The sequence below is a fragment of the Ambystoma mexicanum genome, chromosome 10, assembly GCF_040938575.1.
Source record: "Ambystoma mexicanum isolate Mex_15411 chromosome 10, UKY_AmexF1_1, whole genome shotgun sequence".
NCBI lineage: Eukaryota > Metazoa > Chordata > Amphibia > Caudata > Ambystomatidae > Ambystoma > Ambystoma mexicanum.
Window position 1 is genome coordinate 190536576 of NC_090932.1, and position 22244 is coordinate 190558819.

The following is a 22244-nucleotide window of genomic DNA, read 5'->3' on the forward strand; positions in this document are numbered from 1 at the left end:
GCACGATCAGCAGATTTGAGGAAGCAACCTATTCAGGTAGGAAACCCTCATTGTGCACAACCATCTATAACACAAAAGAAACCTTTAACCTTAAAAACCCAGCTGCAATTAGAGACCTTCCATGTAACATAGTCTGTACTCAACAGAATTCGACAGACTTCAACCTTGACAACTAAAGCCCCTTCAGACATTGAGAGTGAGCAGCGTGGGGGGACTGCAGGACTACGTCCTTTGACCCCCACGCGGTAATCAGAGAAGTTTTCATAAAGTACATTGAAATATATAGAACGGTACAGAACTACCGTACTTCATCACAATATAACTGTCCAATACTCAAAAAAACGCTAAATAAGAGTGGGCGGCGTCAGAAGATTCACCATAGAAACCGCGCTAATGACTCTGATCTCAGATGGAGAACTGCGTGGGGGGACTGTGGGACAAAGTCCTTTGACCCCCCCACGCACACTCAGGAAACTATCGAACACCCCTCCCCTGCCATTACCTGGTGCCGCGGTTGTCTAGGGCGTGGGCTTGCTCAAGCGGGCTGACGAGCGGGGGCGCCCGTGCTGGAGAGGAGGTGGGGACGCGTGCAGTGCCTACGGCGCACCAACGGTTGGTTGTGGGTCGTGAGACCGCCAGCAGAAAAGAGGAGAATGTGGAAATCGAGTGAAGGGGAATGCGGAAGGAAAGCAGAGAGGAACGTAGCAAGCGTTAGCCCCTCCCTCAAATCAAAAAACACAGATACAATGACTAAAGCTGCAGAAGACACCAAAACAACTTTAATCAAACAATTATCCCGGAGAAATACAAGGTTAAGAACTAAAAAAAATGTCGGAGAACCAGTCGAAGCACGATGACCGTAGCAGCAGTGTAACGGACGAGGGGCACAGACTGTGTCAGTCAGAAGTCCCTGGCTGTCCAACTCTTTAAGAGACAGGACTTGATACGAGGGGAAATAACAATATGAAGGAAAAAATCATGACTCCGTGTTGCCCACAATAGAAAAATCATGCGGAACACAGAAATGCGATGTAATTCAAAACCATTTAGACCAGCAGTGTAACAAGGGTCCAAGTTACAACGAAATAAACGCTGGAGAAAAAAATAATCCACAGCTTCAAAGGGGAAAGGAACAAGATACCAAGCCTGAACACATGCAAACTAGAGAGCCTGACATATATATATATTGAGCAAAATGACATCTTAAAGGAAATAACACAAGGAAGCGACACTAGCAAATGTGACAACACCTTACTATCACAGAAAGAGAAAGCCATCAAGTCAAAGGAACAATGGAAACTATATTATCAAAGAGCAACCAAATCAGAGCGATTTGCAAAATAAACTGCACCAATCAGCCAACGTCGATTGGAACGCATATCGCTCATTTTAACTGAAATTGAAGCGCTTATGGAACTACAACAAACAAATAGGAAAAATAAACGACAGGCTAATTTATCAGGAATAAAGACAGAAACAAGTAATGTAACCAATAGCTCTTTATGCTATTCTGATTTTAAGCAATGCAACAGTAAATAAGACTCAAATATCAAACATCGAAACAGATGCCAAGAAAACAGCCCATACGACGGAAGAAACAGTCTGTTACTGTGCACCAAAGCCAGTAAACCAACAGGAGTCTGTTGCCACATCAATGCTTGATCTACAGACTATGCTGATCACCGTAACAACGCAAACAATGGTACCCTACATAAAACTACAAGAAGCAAACAATGAAACAACCAAAGAACATACCACAATACTTGGCTCCATATTTACCAAACAGAAGAGCTTAGAAAAACTCATAAACAAGATACAAGAACGTCTTAGCATAGAAGCGGAAAACAGTTGCAACAACGTCTCGCCGACATAGCGAGACAAGACAGAATGGATAAAGCATTGCTAACAGAAGCCTTAATCTCTTTTACAAAGACATCTCTAACGAAGAATAACATCCAAGACAAAACACAAGGAGAATGGCCACACAGATGGAGTACCAAAGGCCCGCCTTTCTAAGACAAGATTGGCTAGCTCACGGACCATGATCGAGAAGCATCACCCAGATGGTGCGAATATAGATGGCGGCATCCTCTTGATTGATTTGACACCTGACGATCTACAGAACAAAATAAGCAAAAAGCCCACAAATCGGATTCTGGAATCAACTGCACCAAACGTAGATCAACACAGCAAAATAGCTCAAGGGAATCGGAATTATAGTATATTTGAACAGCCCCAGAATAATTCAAGCGAAGCGGCAAAACAACTTACCAAAAAACAACAAAGAGGCTCAAGAGCTTTTCCTCAGAAATTACTAAAAAATCCCAGAACCAAGAACCTAAAGAAATGTGAACAGCTAACCCTGAAATAAAGGAAAGGGGCACTGGAATTGGAGGAATAGAAGATTCCACCCGAACTCAAGAAAGAATAAGAGTAGGCTCAAATACACAGTCCCTAAATTCCACAACTGATCAGGGAAACATTGAATCCCTGATGAATCTATCCACATATTCAACACATGAATCAGAGAGTGCTCAAAATGAAAAAATTATAGGAATCGAGCAACAGGAATCACAAACACTTCCTCAATGATTGTAATCGATTGCTATGAGGAAACTATTACAGGATCATATATATCGATAGAGCTTTCCTGTGAAGAGATTTCAGACGAAGAATTATACTCCAGAAACCGCACCCTGAGCTCGACAAGGCTAGAGAGATCAGATCAGGAACAACAGTCTGAAGAAACCTGTACTGCTAGCCACAAACACACTGACTGGAACAAGATTCAATACTTCAATGTAGAAAACCTCCAATCTGGGCAACCTAAATTTGTAGACCCTTCGTACAAAGAAAAAGTAATCGGATTGAGTTTGGAAGGAAAATCAGAAAAAGATGCCAAAATTGTGACAAATAGAACTAATATATTATGCCTTTTCAAGGCAATCCCAAAATTGAAAATGTTGAAGTCAAGACCTCAAATTAATAGAGTTCATAGATGAACAAAGATTAGATAACATCTGGATATATTGTTGTTCATGGGAACTGCAGAGTTTAATATCATCATGTGCCAAAGAATTCGAATCCCGTGGATTCATAGTGTCAAACGAAGATAGACTGGATAGCAGGCCCGAAGAAAACTCCTACATGAACCAGCAGGACAACAGCAGAATGTATTCTGATATTAGTAGTGCCTCAAGCATTACGTGCAATGATAACGAAGGAAGGAAAGAAAAAGAGGAAAGATGGCACAAGGACTATCAAAAAAGAATGAATCCCCAACAATACATAGACAAAATACCAACTGGACGGAATTATGAAAAATCCCCTTTTTGGCGTGAAATTAGTATAGAAACGAACAGGCAAGAGAAGATAGAAAAACAGATGCGATAACAACGAACGGAAAGTATCGAACGCACAGTAAGACTTTGTTTATGGAACACAAGGGGACATTCGCATCTTTTCCAAATGGAACGACCCGAGCTGAGTACAGCAAATGTGATATGTTTACAGGAGACATGGTTAACTGAACCACCAGTATGCGAAAGATTCCTTGCATACATGACTCCTGCAATTACCTCCAAAGCAGGTAGACAGTCAGCTGGTCTCATTACCTTAATCAGACAAGAATTGGCAATAGAAATTGAGTACCAAAATATAGGAAATTGGGCACAAAACACGCTATTTAAGGCGCAAACTATGATGCAACAACGAGCACTGCCATGACAAGGGCTACATATTTAAACATCACTAATGTTTACTGGAATCCGAGAAAATTTCATGAAGAAATAGTAATAGATTCTATATTGACTAAGAGTGATAACATTTCACAGAAACACCAAGATGTAGAATTTATTATATGTGGCGATCTCAACCTGCATCTATTTGATGGCAAGGGAGAAATAATAGAACTGTTGTTCGAACATAGAGCCCGAAGATGGACAATAGAGACACGCAATAGAAATTTGGAAAGCTGGGATGCATTTAATGTATCAACAAATACACCGACACCCACATGGTCACGTGGAAAAACCAAGTCAATTATTGACTACATTTACACCAGTAAAGGAATCCCTCAAACCAAAATCAAAGCCATGAATCTGTTTAGCGAGTATAGCGATCATTACATACTCAAGCGCTCGTGGGAAATGAATACAGGCGGACGTCCCAAAATAAATATTCCTAGTTTGACCTTGTCAAATAGAATGAACCGACTGAGGATCCCGCAAAGCAAACTCAGTGAAATCAAAGAAACATTAAAGAATTGAAAGAAAGAAGATTCTAGTCAAATTAATTATGGATGGTTAACTAACCAATTCCAACTGAAGCAGAGACAGAGTAACCATTTACAGCCTGAACGAAAATATACATATAACAAAGCAATTGCGGAGAAGAAACATGAAAAGAAATCTGTTATAAAAGGAGCCCAAAAGGGATCCCCTCAGACCAAAAAAAGAATAACTGGTCAAGCAAAACAAAAATTCAAAACTGGCTCAAAAATGCAAAAATGATCCAAGAACAAGTAAATGCGGAAATCATGATGGACACCCTTAAAAACTGTAACACCAGACGATTACGGGAATTATTGAAACAGAACAAAAACACAGAGGATGCGATGATAGTGGATGTCCCAGAATCCGCTTGGGTAAAGTACTTTACTGAACTCTACGAAGAAAGACCCACAGCAGGGAACAAATCCCTGCAATGCATGGAAAAGACATGGAGTGTGAGTTATGACATTAATGAATTTATCAACTGTTAGGAAATATTTCATATTATATGTAATTTTCTCTCCAATTGGCAACCCCCAAACATTTTGCTGCTGTTTTACACCCTGATCTAGACTTTGCCAGAGAAGCGCAGCCTTCCGTCGCACTCCTCTGGGCTTTCGCTCAATTCTTATGGGGAAACTGACATGCCCTTAAGACAGTCAGTACTGGGAGACTTTGTTTCCCTTAGTCCTTTCCTCATATTGCAGCTTTTGTGCAACATGAAACAAGAGTGCACTGTAACTTACTTTACTGTGCTCTTGGGTCTCTAGTCATTCCAAAGGCCCTAGAAACTCTCGCTGGACTTATTATTATGAACTGTGCAAGTGTGTCACGGACAGGACTGGTGGCAGCTATCGTTTCTCTTGTGTTTTGAACCCTTTTTCGCCATGTTATCCGCGCTTACCGCGTTTGGCACAAATGAGTGGCCTGGCTCCAAAATGGCCATGCCACGAGGTTCTTTGTCCTGTCCTCTGACCGTCTTGCCCCTTCGCCTTCCCCAGGTCGAGCCGACCCGGGTCCGTCCTTATTTGGTCATGTACTTTCCCGCGAAACCCAACGCTTTCGCTGGCTTCTGCATGCCTTGTGTGTGCCTCCAGGATGTGGGCTGGGATGTCTGTTCCAATACACATCCTTGGTGCCAGAGAGTCTGGAGTGTCCTGAATGCCTGGGACCACCGTGGTCCGTGATAGGTCCACGTATGGTGTGAGTGTTTGTGAGCAGATCTCTGATTGGGTCCACTCCGTTTTGGCGCGAAGGGAACTTTGGATGAGAGGAGGCTGAAAACACCACTACCATGTCGATCTCCTGAGTTCACATCAGGGATAAGGAGCGAAGTATCCTGCAACAAGAAGCTGAGTCGAGGAACCACTGGTGACCCGCTGAAGGTTTGGCACCCTGAACTGCTGTCGTCCTGCGAGACCCCTCTGCATCTGATCGTCCTAGAAGGTCTGCGAAGGCGCTTCGACCCATTGGAATAGTGGGATCAACTATTCCCGGCACCTTCATCAAACCCTGCAAGTAACCCTCTTTGGAAATGTCCCTGGGCCAACGAGTGGGCTGACCAGCTTACGCAGGACGCTTTGCTTTGTCACCGCCGCCGTTTCGGGGAAGCCCTCGAAACTTGGTGTACTGCTTGCTCTGCGTCCACTGCACCCTCGCACTGAATTTCGTACACTTGGCATTCCCAGGTCTGAAGTGAGACGAGTGCACCTGGACCAGAGTAAACGCGGTTGCCGTGTTGTCCTGCTGTGGTAACAACCTGTGCACGTCCGCTGCATTTGGGACACCCTCGACCCTGCATCCTGCTACACAGAATCTACACGGTGTTGCAACGTCCTGATCATCGCAGCTGAACCCGCCAGCAACGTGAACTGAACTGGAGAAGTCTGGGACTGCCTGCGTCGGGGATCAGTGAGAAGTCCATACCCCAACCGGTGGCCCCTCGCGCAGGAGCCCGTTTCTTTTCTACTGCTGATGCGAAATAGCGACTCTATCCCGCACACTCACCCTGCCTCTGCCCACAAGTGGAGGCCTTGCTTGAGTAGTAGAGACTTGTTCTTCATCGCTTCATTCACCTTCCTGAACTGCCTGAGACCACTGAAGAGACCCTACTTTATCCATTGGCACCAGCGCGTGCAGGTACTTTTGAGCATAAGGCTCCTCTCTTCGTAGGGCTCGGACTTCTGCCTCGTTAGGTGAAATTCTGATGTCGAACTGGGTCTAATGATTACTTGCACTGCCTGTTTTCCTCCCCATCTAGGTGGTCTACATATTTCGTGCTCCTAACTCCTTAGACCCCTCGGTATTGTGTATATATATTGTATTGATTGTGATGTGTTGGTTTACTTAAGTATTATTGTGATTCTTTGCTATGGTCGATGTTACAAAGGCCTTGTAATAAATGTGTCTATATTTTTAATATAACACCTGTCTGAAGTAATTTGTAAGTGTCCTTGCTTTGTGGGCTCATTGAGGTCTTTCAGTCACCCTGACCCCTCTTGAGACTTAGTCTTGATCGCTGCCATCGCTACCCTGATTGGTATGGCTTGTCCAGAGGTTACCCTGTTCCAAGTAACTAGGCTGGCTTTCTGCACCTCTGACCCTCCAGGTCAGAGTTCAGAAATCCATCTTAACATCAACACAATAAAAAACTAAATAAATCAAGAGCCCCAGGCCCTGACGGTATGTCAAATGCTACATTAAAACAGAACCCTGAAATCTGGGCCCAATTTAGTGGAAAAATCATAGATCTGATCAACCGCACCAAAAGTGTTCCTGATTCATGGAAAATAGCAACACTAATACCAATATATAAACAAGGATCATCTAAGAAGCAAAAGAACTATCGACCATTGGCACTCTTGGACCCCTTAGGGAAAATCTTTGCCAACCTTCTACTGACAAGACTAAATATTTGGGCAAAACAAACAAATCACCTTGCAGTCCGTCAAACAGGATTTGTACGCAATGTTGGCACAAATATAAACCTGATAATTCTAAATCTGATGAAGCATCAAGCCGAAAGAACTAAAACAGAAATAATAGTAGCGTATGTCGACTTGAGCCTTGCCTACGATAAAATCAATAGAGACTTGCTTTAGACTAAACTCGAGCAATGGCAATGCCCTAGCAATATCCTTAAGCCAATAAAACTCTTGTATACTAACGCAAAAATACAAGTGAGAATGACAGTTGATGGCATTATATCAAACCAAATCAATACCTGCCATGGCCTAAAGCAAGGGTGTCCGCTGGCTGCAGCTCTGTTTAGCCTCTTCACGTCAGATTTCGAAGCGTCTATAAATACACCCAGCATTAATCCTCCAAAATTAAATGCGACTGCAGTACCATGTTTGATCTATGCCGATGACATAATTCTATTGGCAAAAACACTGTGTGGACTACAAACAGCACTTAACAAAATACAAGAATATATGGAAAAAAACGAACTCTCAACATCAAGAAGACAAAAATGATGTACCTGACAAATGGGAAACGAAAAGGGAAAAACGTTTTTTCTTATTAGCTACAGAAAGAAAAATTGATACAGGTTATAACCTACAAATATTTAGGAATATGGATCAATCAATCTTTGAAGTCCAAAACTAGAGCACTAGCACGACAGGGTCTGACGATCCATAAGAAATTTGGGAAATTCTCGCTAAAACCAGCGGTAACCTTTTACAAACAAAAGGTTACAGCGATCCTCGCGTACAGTGCTGAAACTATGATCAATCTGGACCGATCCATATGGGCAAAACTGGAGGCGATTTACTGGCGGAAAGTATTGGGCCTACCTCAAAATATGCCGATGGCCCTTATACGTTACGAGCTGGGCCTTCAATTGCTAGAATCAATAATAGAATGGAAAATATTAGACCTATTCAGAAAACTGAACAGCGAAGAAAAGATACCAGCTTTGGAAATACTAAGAACTTCACACTTACAGGTTAATGATACAGTACTAAACAAATGGAAAGAAGTGTCAATGAGAATATGTAATAAAAAGGGAATTGCATTGGAGACATTGATGAGGATGCCACAAAACGCAAAAAAGGAGCTGAGTCAAATCAACTGGATTGTGACACAAGAGCAGAAAGACCGATGTAAACTGAACCTAAAGTGCAACGGAGAGGCACGAGCACTCAACCAACTACCACACTATCTCAATTTATATCCAGATCAAAGAATTAGAGACATGTGCCTAAGATTAAGACTCAACCTACTCCCAACAAGAGAAGTCTTGGGGAAATGGAGTCAAAACAAAAGTGCAAACAGCGACTGCAGATTCTGTCTAATATCGGGGAAAACAAACTTTATACCATGTAATAATGGAATGTGAGGCACTCCATCAAAAAAGACTGCTCTACGGCGACAAATATCAAAGTGCCCTTGTAGAAATGGAAATAGAAGAACGATGGAGCCAAATCCTAATGGGAAACAGAAGGATGATCGCTACCATAATCCACTTCTGGGAAACCATCACCTTGGAAAACTGCAGCAGCAAACGGGAATAACAAAGTTAAAGTATTTTAAATGAGGACAATGTAAATCGATTTGAATCATAAATGTGAGGTTTAAGATGTAAACCAAATGCATTTTAAATTTTAAAAAAGTGTAGGATTTTTGGATGCTGGAAAGTAGTGAGTGTACCTTCCAAAGTGTAAATTATGTGATGATCTTAAGTCTTGTGACGAGTGAGGCTGCCATCCAAAGATTGAGATGCAGTTCGTTTTTTTGGGCTGGCGGGGCATTCCTGTTCTGCTATTGTGATCCATATTTGCCTATATCTCCCCCAAACTGAACATTTCACATGTCTTTGATTCCCGACCGTTTCAACATTTTAGCTGTGGTTTTTTCCCTCTGTACCCTTTTTAATTTTGTTTCAAGTCTAGTTTGATTCCACTCGTTTCCTGGTCAGGAAGACAACTTCTGCTGCTTTAACAATTCTGGTTGCTACCCTTAGCCTTCTGCTTGCGGTCTTACATGGCTGCTGCAGACTTGGCACAGAACCTCTGCAGGCATCTCATTTCCCCGAGGTGCTCAGTGAGTGCACATGAATGAAATGTCTGTGGCTCCTCTCCACAGGAGAAAGCCAAAAGCCATTCTGACACACCAAAATCATGCAAACTTGATCTGCCTCCCACTCCTACCTGGACCAGTTGGGAGATGTTGAGGAGGCCTGGTAATAGCATGTGACTGATGAAGAGGGCGACGATGGGTGCCTGGGGACAGACTTCACCAGACCAGTCCAAAACTGTAACCAGCAATACCTATTACTGGATATGGTCTATTGTGGTTTCAGAGCATGTGGGAGGCCACCGAAGTTGCTAGGGATGTGGAGACTAGTATTAGCAGTTTGTGGGCAAGGTGAGGCTGGCCTTACCTGTTGCTGGACAGGTAGAAGTGGGAAATGCAGATTTTTGGGCATATGAAAACTGTCCGTACCTGCAGCTGGGCACATGGAGACTAACCATTCCTATAGCTGGGCCCTCGCACAACCCCTCCACTGTGCACAGTTTCGGATGTCATGAAGACTGGCCAAATCATAATCCTACTGAAAATGGCAAACCTCGACTCAGATGACCCAACTAATTACCCCCATCATACACCTACTCCTCACAGTGAAGATTAGCGTTTCACCAGTCTGCATACAATTTCACTATGGCAATCCCTGAATTCAGCCTCATGATGGACTGCCAGTCTGATTTCCACACCAGATCCAGCATGTAGAGTGAGTGCTACCATCCATTGACGATTCCCTGCTTTTCATGTATAAAGGGGATCCATGCCTCCTGAATCTGCTTGACCTCTCCCACTGTGCACGCTATCGACCACAGGGAACTCGACAGCCTTGCCAAATGCATGGGATCAAATACATAGTGCTGTAGCAGTTCACCTTTTAACTCATTAAGAGAAGCAAGCTTGTTCAGATGGGCTCACACAGATGGCGACGCCATCCCATAAGTTATTGATTCGTGCATGATCCATCTTCACCGCAGTCATTTTCATCCAATACATGGAACCATTGTGGTAACTCCTTCTGAAGCTTGAAACCAGTATGCAGATGATGCACAGCTATATCTGCGTGTCAATTGTGATGCATGAGTTGAAGACCTGCCTCCCCCTCATGTAACTCCACAACAACTGAACTCATCCTATTGTCATGCCTCAAAATGTGGACTAGCCGTTAGCCATTGAGTTATGGTGATGGACTCTGTATATGTGGAGAACTGGAAACCGACTGTTTATGGCTGACTAGTTGCTTGAAACTTGAAATGTTTACCCTGGCTTCTGGCCAGTGCCTTTAAGCAAGCCATAGTCCAGGAATGATTAACAAATTAAACTGGAAAGATTCTCACAACAAGTAACGACCGCAAAAAGTGTGGTATTCGCCAACAAGAGCAATCTCTTCAATGGCCACATTGCAAAGAAACCATGGAGACCGTGTTAACAACTCTCTCCTCCACAGAATCAACCCATACAGACCTGACCCCTCTTCAAAACCGTGATGCGCGCGCTGGTCCTCTGCCACCTGACAGCAGCACCCTGCATGCTGAGGTTTTAGCCTTGTCAACTCTCAAGGGAGTCCAACAAGCTGCAGCCCACCTCTTCACGGGTCAGTTCAATCATATCCCCACTGTTTTAGAAATTGCATTAGATGTGCCTCCATGCTAGCATCCTCTCAAATAAGCTTGCATTGTCTACAAGGCCACGACTGCCAATGCTCCTGTATACCCTAGCCATTAAACTCAACATCTCAGGAGGCAATCGTAGCACAAGAATCGTCATTCTGCTTTAATACAAAAAAGGAACACTGGTGGTCTGCCACAGACCCGTGAAATGCAATGTACTACCTCACTTGATCAGACTGGCACCGTCGCAAGTCACAAAGGATCTCAAACCTAGGTTTTAAACAATTCATTAGAAACTGACCAGAATTTATGTTGGGGTGTTCTCATTCAAAAGGAACTTATTTGCATATGCTTTGGGAGTGTGATAGAGTACTGACTTTTTGGAAGGAGGTCATAGATCGGGTAGATCTAGTGATGGGTAGGTCGTTCCCTCGAACTTTCCTGTCTGCAGTTTTTCTCTCAAATTAAGGTAGATGTCTGGAAATCTGTGGTGCGTCTGAATGGATTGATAGGGCATTGTTTTTTTTTTTATAAATCTTTTTTTATTGGTTTATTAAACAGAGAACAAAAGAAAAAAAAAAGAAAAAGGAGAAGGTAGCACATTCAACGTGAGTACACAAAAGACATTAGGAGACACAACATCAAGGTCGCAGTAGATAGCAGTGCATAACATAACTCTTGACATCTGTGTAGTGCGGCGGGGAGGGGATGTGGGGGTCGAATCCGCACGCCCTCCCGGCAGCTGCGCAGGGCGTCGCCGCTGTCCCTTGTTTTGGCCTTAACATTTTACAGTTCCCATTTTCCCCATATTTTCTGAAATTTACGGGGGGAACCCCTCGCATTAGAAATTCGCCTCTCCAGGGAGGCGCATCTGTCCATTTCATTGGACCATCTGTCAATGGTTATCCTGTCCCCCGAGCCCCATGTGGCTGCCGTGAGTCTCTTTCCCGCACCAAGTGCTACTCCTAGAAATATTCTTTCGTGTTTATTAAGGTCAGTTTCGCCTCCTATACCCAGCAGGATAAGTTTAGGGTCTCTCGGGATTGTGGTACCAAGTATTCTGGAGAGGCGGAGTAAACATGCAGGCCAAAACTCCTGCAGCACCCCGCACTCCCACAACATGTGGTATAAGGTACCCTCTGCCCATTTGCATCGGGTGCATTCTGCGTTGCCATCCTCCCTCCCCCAAGTGGCCATTTGCGTTCTGTAGTAGTAGGACCTGTGTAGGATTCGGAGCTGAATCAGCCGGAGTTTAGCATCGATCCCAATTTCCCGCGGGGACATCAGGGCTTCCACCCACTCTTCTGCCTCCAGTTGCCCTAGGGCCTGTTCCCATTTATCCCTGAGGTTGACGAGCTCCCCGGATCCAAAGGAGTTAATTGCCTGGTAGAGGGTGGAGGTTACCTTGTGAGGGATACTTTGTGGGAGTATGTTTGTTTCCAAGGGGGAGCAGGCGGGTATATCGGCCAGGTTCGGGAATTGGGTATTAATGGCGTGCGTGAGTTGGAGGTATCTAAAGCGATCCATAGGTGACAGCCCGTGCCTCGTCTGTAGGGTTTCAAAGTCTATCAGTCGCCCATCCTGGACAATGTCCGCCAGTGTGGATATCCCTTTCCTCTCCCAGGTTTCAAAGTGGCCCATTTTTTGTATTTCGGGAAGATGTGCATTACGACAGAGGGGTTGGATCAGGGTTGGTCTGTCTTCCCAGCCTAAGTATCTATGTATCTCCATCCAAACTCGCTTTATATGACGGGACCCGGTCAGTGCCGCTCTTAGGTTCCTTGGGCTATCGTATAGTATATGCAGGGTGGAGGGGGGGCCAGTGTCCCCTGTCTCCACTCGGATGTGTGGTAGCAGCGGGTCTCCGTGTAGCCATTCATTCGCCACCCCCGCTTGTACCGCCCAGTAGTATGTGCGAATGTTGGGCAGTCCTATAACCCCTTCCCACACAGAGCGGTAGAGCGTTTTTAGGGCTATGCATGGCTGTTTCCCTCCCCAGAGAAGTGTGCGGAGGATCCGGTTGATATCTGCGAATGTTGTGGCCGGGATGGGGAGCGGGGCATTTTGGAGGATATACAGAAATCTCGGGAGTGCCAGCATCTTAAAAAGTCCTGCCCTCCCGAGTAATGAAAGTGGGAGGGAGTGCCAGTGGGCGACATCGTTCTCCAGTTTTTCCATTATCGGGTGCAGGTTCAGTTTGGGGAAGTCCTCCTGTGTCCTGTTAATTCTTATGCCTAGGTAGGTAAGCCCAGAATTGAAACGGAGTATGGACAGGGATCTGGGATTGCTTCCTCCCCTCCCTGTACCGGGAAATAGATTGTTTTCTGTGTGTTGACCCGGAGTCCCATGAAGTGTTGGTATTCCGCCAGGGTTCTGGTCACTATCGGGCAGGAGATTATTGGGTTGCTCAAATATATCAAAAGGTCATCCGCATACAGCGAGACCCGTTCCTCCCAGCCCCGTGGCCAGGCGAACCCTGTCCATTGTGTATCAGTTCTCAACTGGATTGCCAAAGGCTCGATGGCGAGGATAAACAGCAGGGGAGAGAAGGAGCATCCCTGCCTGGTCCCCCTACTCAGCGGGAATGTGGCGGATGACTTCCCATTGACTCTTAGAGGCCTCGGGGAGGGAGTAAAGGAGCTTAACCCAGGACATAAAGTATTGTCCAAAGCCCATGCGTTCCATTATGGCCCACAGGGCATCCCATCCCACTGTATCGAAAGCCTTCTCAAAGTCCACCGCCAGGAGGGCCAGTGGGAATGGGATCTCGTCAGCCCGATCAAGAGCAATCTGGACCCTGCGGAGATTCATTCGTGTGGACTTACCGGGCATAAATCCACACTGATCTGGGTGGATTAGAGATCCCATCATCCCAGCAGTCTACCGGCGAGGACTCTGGCTAGTATTTTGGCCTCCCCATTTATTAAAGAAATAGGCCTGTAGGAGGCGCAGTGCTCCGGGGGTTTCCCTGCTTTGGGGATCACCACTATTGTCGTTTTTCGGAGGTCAGGGGGGAGGGTGCCCTGTTCTCTGCTACGGAGGAACATGGTGTGCATATGTTTTGTTGTGGTTACACTCAGTTTTTTCCACAGTTCCACCGGGAACCCGTTGGGGCCAGGGGTCTTCCCGGTCTGTAGTTGAGAGATGGCTTCCCCTACCTCATCTTCGGTGATGGCTGTGTCTAACTGTTCAATCTGGGGTTCAGAAAGGCGGGGGATCGTGATCGCGTCCAGGAAGTTTGGGATGTTTGTTGGGGGTTCTCGTATTTGCGGGGAGTATAGTTCTCTGTAGTAGTTTGCAAATTCCCCGGCGATCTCCGCGTCCCCCGTTAGTAAATCCCCGTCTGGGGTTTGGATGGCCCGTACTTGTGCTTTACTCTGCTCCCTACGCTCCAGCCAGGCTAATGTTTTGGTGGCTTTGTCTCCTCTCTCGTATATCTGGCTCCGGACCAGCCAGTGGGAGGTTTGGGCATTGTCTTAAGGCCCTGTCTTTCAGGATTGTTTGGGCTGTTACCAAGGCCTCATGTGCCTCCTGGGTTCCCTCTTCGAGGAATTGCTCCTCCCGCCTACTTACCTGGGCCTCCGCTTCAGAGATTGCCTCGGTGTGCTGTTTGCGGTGAGCTGCCACCAAGGAAATTGCTTCCTCCCTCATGACGGTCTTGTATGCCTCCCACCTTATTATTGGGCAGTCCACAGCCTCCTCATTTAAGTCGAAGTATTCCGATGTTTTATTTGCAAGCCCCTCCAGTATTTCGGGTGTCCCTAAATAGTAGGTGTTCAGGCGCCAGGTGGGCTCCTGTTTTGCTGTCAAACCCTTTAGTTTCACCAACAGGGGGGAGTGGTCAGAGATCCCTCTCGCCAGGAATTCTGCAGATAATAGTCGATGGGCCATGTTCATAGGGGTGAGGATATAATCGAGTCTGGATAGGGACTGGTGTGCTTTGGAATAGAACGAGTAGCCCCGATCCATAGGGTGGGCTGCCCTCCATGTGTCAGATAGCCCCCTAGCTTCTGCAAAGGTGCAGAGTTTGGTCGGAGTGTCCGCTGCTCTGCTGCCCACGTGTGTTCTGTCCGAGGCTATCTCCATGACCTCATTGAAATCTCCCCCTATTGCCCATGAGTCCGCCCGCTCTTCTAGTATTATATCTTGGAGCTCAACAAGGAGTTCCGCTGTAAGCGTGGGAGGTGCATACCCTGCCACGAGGCCCCAAGTCTCCCCCCGCAGTTCCCCCAATGCCATCACAAACCTGCCCCGAGGGTCTGCTTTGACTTTCCTTGTGATAAACGGGAATCTTTTATGTAGGAGGATCATGACTCCCCTAGAGCCTCTGGAGAACCCAGCGAGGTATGTGTGTGGGTAATTTGTTTTCCTAAAGAGCCCACTGTTGGTACCGATCAGGTGGGTTTCTGTTATGAATGCAATGTCTGGGGAATGGCGGTTAAGGTATTGGAGTACCAGTTTACGCTTTATGCCCGACCCCATGCCGTTTACGTTCCAGGTCAACAGAGATATTTGTCTCTTTTGTGTTATATAGGCGTGAGTCTTGGTTCGGGGTTATATGGAAGGATGCAGTGTGTTTCCTGTGCTTCTATTTTGTCAGCCGTTTTGAGGCCCAACTGACATCTGAGCCGTTCTGCCGTTCTTATTTGATGATCAATTTTGTGTATTACATGTGCAAACTCTAGAACCCTAACCTGTGAACCGTAGGCCATGTCCGTGCAGATGGGTATATGCTGGTCAGTGGGGGGGATGTTTCGGTCCCTCTCATATCTCATGCAAGGATTTCTCTGAGTTTCTGTTTTGCTGACCATTACTGCTGGTACTTGTGACATGAGGCCTTTCCCTTCCTTCCTCAAGAAAACCCCTAAACTCCCCCCACCCTGCACTTCACCCCCCAACCAGAAGTACCTGTTCCCCTAACCATTTAAACTACTAAAGGGGCGCAAAGGCCCCAACTCGGTGGCGGGGGGAGGGGTCAGAAGGACCCTACCCCGCAACTCGTGTGGTTCAAGGTAACCACTGAACGTAAAGTAGAACTTAACAGTGAAGAGTCCCCCTCAGGGGGCGCAGAGGTGTTAAGTGTCCACTTCCCACACAGCCCCTCCAGGGCTGCCGGCTGTAAGGATCTCATACCGTTTCCTTAGTCCTGTCGGTCAGTAGTTGGGGTGACCTGTCCAGCGGGGTGGTCGTTGTCTCCGTCGTGCCTGCGGGGTGTGCTTCCGCCCGGTCTATTCGGGCGTGGAGTGGAGAGGACCTGTGTTTCTAACCACTGCCAGGCCTCACGGGGGTTGTAGAGCACATGAACCTTGCCGTTGTGGTATAATTTGAATGTTGCCGGAAAGAAGAGGGCGTATTTAATGCCCAGGGGTGACAGTTTCTTTTTAATGGAGTCGTAGGATTGTCGCTACTTCTGGACCTCTTGTATAGTCGGGGAAGAACCTGATTCGGTTACCATTGTAAGTGATGGGGCCAGTCGCCCTTGCCAGTGTGTCTCGGTCCCTGTAGTTCATGAGTTTTGCGATTACCGTTTGTGGGGGGGCCCCCGGGACTGGTCTGCCTGTCGGAACTCTGTGTGCTCTTTCTATTGAGAAAAATTTGGAGAGTTGTTTGGGAGCCATCAAGTCTGCTAGCCAGTCTTCCAGAAAGAGCTCCATGGAGGGCCCCTCCTCTTTCTCGGGAAGGCCGAGTATGCGGAGATTATTCCGGCGGGACCTACCCTCACTGTCTTCAGCTCTATTTTCGAGCGTGGTGATTTTCCGTTCCATTTGTTCAAGGCGGCCTCCCAGGTTTTTAACTGTGTCTTCGGTGTCGGATATACGTTGTTCTGCTTCCCCAACCCTGGTAGTTAGGTTCCTTAAGTCTTGCCTCACAAAGGACACCTCGGAGGCCAAGCCGTCTATTTTGGTCTCTACCGAGGTTCTGGAGTCGTTGATTGCTGCCATGATGTCGGTGGGAGACAGCGTTTGGGCCGCATCCCCCCTTCGTTGACTTGTTGTCCGCCCTACTAATTGGGTCCGGGAGAGCCGCTGGGGTGCTCATCATGTATTTGTCTATTTTGTTTTGGGTCGTTCCCCTGCGGGGCTGATCCTTCCCCATTCTGACCCTATGGGGGTGGCACTGGGAGCGGATGTGTTCCGTTGGGTCGGAGGTTCCCTCCTGGGGGTCCTTAGGCTTTCGATCCGTTTCTGTGGCCTCCGGTGGATTGCCGATTGGTGGCCTTATCCCTGGTTCCCAGCGTGTTGCTTTGCCCCCTGTCGGGCCTTGGCTGCGCAGTCTGGCATTATGTCCAATGTGACCCAGCCCTGGGCATGTTTTATCGTGTAGTTCAGGGGGTGGGGGTGATTATGCAGGCGGTGAGGGTGGCGCCAGTCTGATGTGTTGGCGTGCTTGTTCCGGCCGAGGTGGCAAGTCTGGGTCCAGGCATCTGGGGGTGAGTCCTTGGCCTCCTTCCCAGTGCGTGGCGGGTGCTTTTTCCTGGTGTTTGGTGTGAGCACCTTCACTATTCCGGTTGGGCTGCACTTCTTCTTTTTTTTTATTTATTTTTTTTTTTTTTATAGGCAACCCCAGATTGCGGCGCCTGGGGTCAGGAGCAATCCCCCAACAGGTCCGCTCTGACCCGCTGGTGTTCTGTCCCCGCTGCCGGCCGCCCCCGAGATTTCCCCTCCCCCAGCCGCCGTGTGTGCCTCCCCCGCACTCGATGTTTCTTTCCCGCGGGCAGCCCTCAACCCAGACGGCCCGTGCTCAGCGGGGGCCGGGGAGGAAGAGCCCGCGCGGGTGTTGTGCAGGGGGTGGGGGGGGAGGCAGCCCCAGGTCCAATTGGGCGCCCCTCCGGGTTCGGGACCAGTCGGTGGCTGCGGCTGGAGCAGAGGCCCAAGGGGGGAGGGGGGGAGGGCAAGTCCTCACCTCTCAGTTCGCGGGGCGACCACACCGGTCCCGCGGCAGCTGTCCCGGGAGCCTCGATCGATCAGTGTATGAGGTGCAGCCTCAGCGGGGCTCTGATGGGCACTGCCGATGACGGCGCTTCCTTCCCGTCGACTGTCACCGGCAGGGCTTTCACACGGTGCAGGAGGCTCAGGCAGGTCCGATTTTCGCCAGGATTTTTCAGGGGGGATGCTGGTGCATTCCCCTGCAGTGATATGTAGTGCAGGTCGGCAAGAGAACCGAAGAAACGGCAGGATTTTGAAGGATTTGGGCAGCCCTGGCGGAGCGACGCGGAGCTAGGTCTTCATCCGGCGCCCCCTGGTGGCCGCTCTTGATAGGGCATTGTTAATGGCAATAAAACATATTATGAAAGTGTGGAAGTCGCGTAAGAAGCCACATACTGATAGTTGGGTGGTAGATATGCACACACTTTCAAAGTATGAAAGGTCTCAAGCATCTCGGCTTCATCGAGAGACTGAATACTGTGAAAATTGTGATTCCTTTAATGATTGTTTGAGTAAGGTATAGATCTAATAGGTTTGATGGAATATGGGAATTGGGTAGGGGTTGATGTGATGTTTTTGTTTTTTTGTATGTGTGTAAGTTTGTGCTTTCAAAGTTCAAATTGTAATGTGAGGGGGATTTTACGATGTTATTTAACAAAGGAAATGTTATGTAAATTGTTACTTTTCTGACTCTCACCAATGTTTTGATGTTTATGGTTTAAAATTAAATAAAGTTGGAAAAGAAACTGACCAGAAAATCGTTGGCAGCCAGGCACTTCCTCACCCATGTTTTAGTTGTGACTAGTAATCGGTCCCTATAGCCCCCACCTGTAAGCAGAAACTATTTCATTGGAGTACAGCCATGAGCGAGATGAGATCCAAGGAGGGACAGACACCTAGCTTGTGGGGGGTGTTTGGATATTTACCCGCCCATTGACTGCTCTTTGACCTGCTAATCCCTATACCATTGCACCCACTACCGGCCCCTCCCTGCCTAAAACGCATCCTGCTTGAATCTCTTTTGAGCTAGCTTCATCATGCAGTAACATCAAACCTGTTGCTGTAAGGGGCGGCCAGTGATATTTCAAAGCTGTCTTCTGCGAGTGGATGGCTTAATCACAGTTTTAAATGTGTTACTGGTGCAATAAACATGCCCTGGCGGTGTCTTCAACCACTTGATTTATAAGCACAACACTGTCCTTTCACTGAAGTCCTGTAAAAACGAGCATTTGCAAAGCCAACAGTTTTGGTTTGTGTACAGGGATTCAATAGGCATTTTCCAGGCACTACTATTACATATGTTCAGTACTCGTATCACTCTCTATTTTTGTATGGCCAGGTGGTACCATTATGGCAGTGTGGCAAATGCCTATCTCCATGCTTGCATAAAAGCCAAAACCTTTTTTTGCCAATGCTCGTTTTTGAACCGTTACTGCCCCGACCCTCCCTTCTTTATTATTTCAGTTCGGTGCTCTGTTGCTAGCCAGTGGCATTCCTGCTTTACACAGCCCACACATTCATGTTTGTGTGCACATGGAGCTGGCAATACCTGTTTCGGGACACATGGTGGTTGGCAATACCTGGTCCTCGACATGCTCTGGTTACCAGGGGCGCAATACGCCATTTTCTCGTACATTGTACCAGTGCCATAAGATTACCAGGGCGGGGAATGGCACAGTACACAGGAAGCTTTATAACCTGCAGATATCTGTTCTATCAATGGCTGGGCGTGTGCAGCCGAACTAAATATGCATTTATTAGACACGTGGAAAAAATACCTGGTACTAGGCATGGGCACATTGGCAATAGCTCCTTTCGTTGGGAACTGTGGAGTAGTCCCGTTCTACCTCTAAAGTTGTAATTAAATCTTATCGTAATTTGGCCAACGTGACTGCCACAATAAGCTTTACAATGCATGATGGAGTACTTTTCTAAACTGCCCATCCAAAGCAATACAACTCTTGTTTGTGTCTTACCCAAGGGGTTGTTTTTTAAAAACCCTCCAGTTTTTGGTCTTTAGCAATTCATAGGTTCTTCCACGAGCGTTTTTGACGAGTCCAAAATGGTGTAATTTCATAGCGGACAATAAATCAGGAAAACAGTGCAAACATTAATTAAATAATGGGTAGTGGGGTAAGGGGTTAAAAGGTTTTGGGGCGGTGGTAACGTTTTTAAAAAGTGGGGGCGGGAGTGTGGCGTGGTTCGTGATATAGGCCCACAAATAGTTTTTTTCGGTATTTTGTCCACGATGACATTTACCACTCTGTAATTGTTTGTGGTACGATCACATATAACCAGTTTCTACTTTTACAAATTAATCCTTCGTTTGTTTGACTAACGTTACTGGCACAACGTGATTTTAAATATACCGCTTTTCATCAAACATTTCATGGGGGGCGAACTGTCAACCCCCTGTAAAGTGTTCTTGAAGTCCGTCACGCTTTTGGCCCAGTGTCTTAGAAAATGCATCACATCCCTTAATTGGAGAAAGTGTGGGAAGAACACCCCACCCCACAATAAAATGCTCTTCGAGTGCTTTTGTTTGAGAACTTTGCTAGTCTGATTGCCTTTCATAAATTTCATTTCCACTTCCACTACCAGCATTTAAGAAGAACAGAATCCTGTAAGCCCCGCAGTCCTTTAAACCGAGTGATGCATTGTGTATTGGGTGTGGACGGAGAGTGGCCTGCGGTCAACCGGATGTTTTGGTCGTTAGGAAAAGTTTGTGAGTACCCACGCATTAGGGCGAGGCATTGGGAAGAGAGGTGGGAGGGATGGTTGGTATGCAGCAGGCATGGTGGTGCGTGGACAAAAGTGGTAAAACTGTTCGCCTGGTACCAATTTGTCCTAGTCCTGGTAGTAGTACCTCTCACTGTGTCTTGTTGCGTCAGTCACCCACAGCTACACAAGCACCCTACCTATATGTAGGCGTGCACATAGAAGTATGATGTACATATACATTACACATACGCCGATGATATATCTCGTGGGCGCTGTTCGTTTGCATAACTCACACCTAGTGCCAACCTGCCTGCCAAGCCGCAGCGCAGTTCTTAATGCTTGCAGGACGGCCGGCCTCCGGGGACTCTTCAGTCAGTTTATAATCAGTGACCAATAATAGCCCTGAGGTGGACTGCCCGTCTTGGCCTGCGACCCTCAATGGTAGTGTGCTCTCTCTGAATGTGGCCTTCCTGTGTGTTGTTGTGGTGTAGGTCTTGGCTAATGTATTCTGCTGCTGGCGGCGTCCCTTCCGCAGGAGCTGTGAGTCACTGAATGTGGTTACAGTGTGGTCAGTGTGTAATTGTGGTGCTTAATTACAGGCTTTGGTTACCTCCAGCCCAGACGTGCAGCCACAAGGGAGGGTTTAGGGATGTGGTTTGTCTTTTTTTAAGGTAATCGACGCCTGTCTCGAGAACCAGATCCTGGGAGAGGGGGCAGGGCCCATCATGGGAGCCTTCTGTACTGTGAGCTGCATTAAGGATGAGCGAGATTGGCACAGAGCAGAATACAGCACCAGACGTCAAAGTCTCGCTCATTGGGAGGGAGTCTAATTCTGTCGCTGCTAACGACCTCCCAGTTTTGATGGCATCTCATAACTTGAAAAGGAGCTTTACTCCTGACCATCTCAAATGCCCCAAAACTCGAACAAATTGGGTAGCAGTTTTAATCGGTGCCACCCAAAAAGCCCTAAAGACCCAATGGAGTTCCAGGCTTTGGAATCTGACCTTACTCCTGGGTATCCGAGTTGAATGTAGCCTCACACCTCTGAAAGCACTCTCTTGGCTAGTCATAGAGCATTCAACATCCCACAGACAGTAATGGGTCCCAAACGTAAAACCGTCTCACAGCCAGTGTCAACGACTGACAGATTTTACTTTAATCTCACTCGGTGTCCATGACCCCACACATGCGTTAGCAGAGTTGCCCTCCTTGCAAGGTTTGGGGCAGATATAGTTACATCTGAATTTCAATCGAAGAGCAGGTATGCCCCACCAGCCCAAAAAAGAAATTGCATCCCAGTATTTGGATGGCAGCCTCACTTACCGCAAATCTCAAGAGCCTTGGAGGAGATGGGGGGGAGGTAGGGGTGTTAGAGGGAGGAGGAGGGTGCGGTGGTTGCTATAGGCCAATCTCATTTTCTTCTTTTTCGATGTCCTCCATCTGTGCCTTTTGTTGTACACCCCTAGCTTTTGCATTTTCACTTTCAACCTGCAACTCTCATTCTGTTACCTCCATACATATTACGTTTGCTCACCTCTATTCTACTTTCTGCCCTCTTCAGACCCATTTCCATTGTTCTCATGCTCACATCAATGGCTGTCTTTCTCCTCTGCTCATGCCCATGTCTACCTTTCTCATTCTTTCGCCTACAAATCCACATTTCTCTCACCTAAATCTCCACCTCTGTCCTT

The 22244-nt window shown here is 47.0% G+C and overlaps 1 protein-coding gene across 2 annotated transcripts in view; it reads left to right on the top strand.

Moving 5' to 3' along the window:
• BIN3 (bridging integrator 3) overlaps window positions 1-22244 on the top strand; it is a 381110-nt gene that overhangs the window by 69917 nt on the left and 288949 nt on the right. The window contains exon 1 of one of the 2 annotated variants that reach the window (XM_069617696.1): window positions 20538-20557. The exons of the other annotated variant lie outside the window; for it this stretch is intronic. The gene's annotated coding sequence lies outside the window, so the exon portion shown is untranslated. Of the gene's footprint in view, window positions 1-20537; window positions 20558-22244 lie in introns of those variants that run through there. 2 annotated transcript variants of the gene reach the window in all.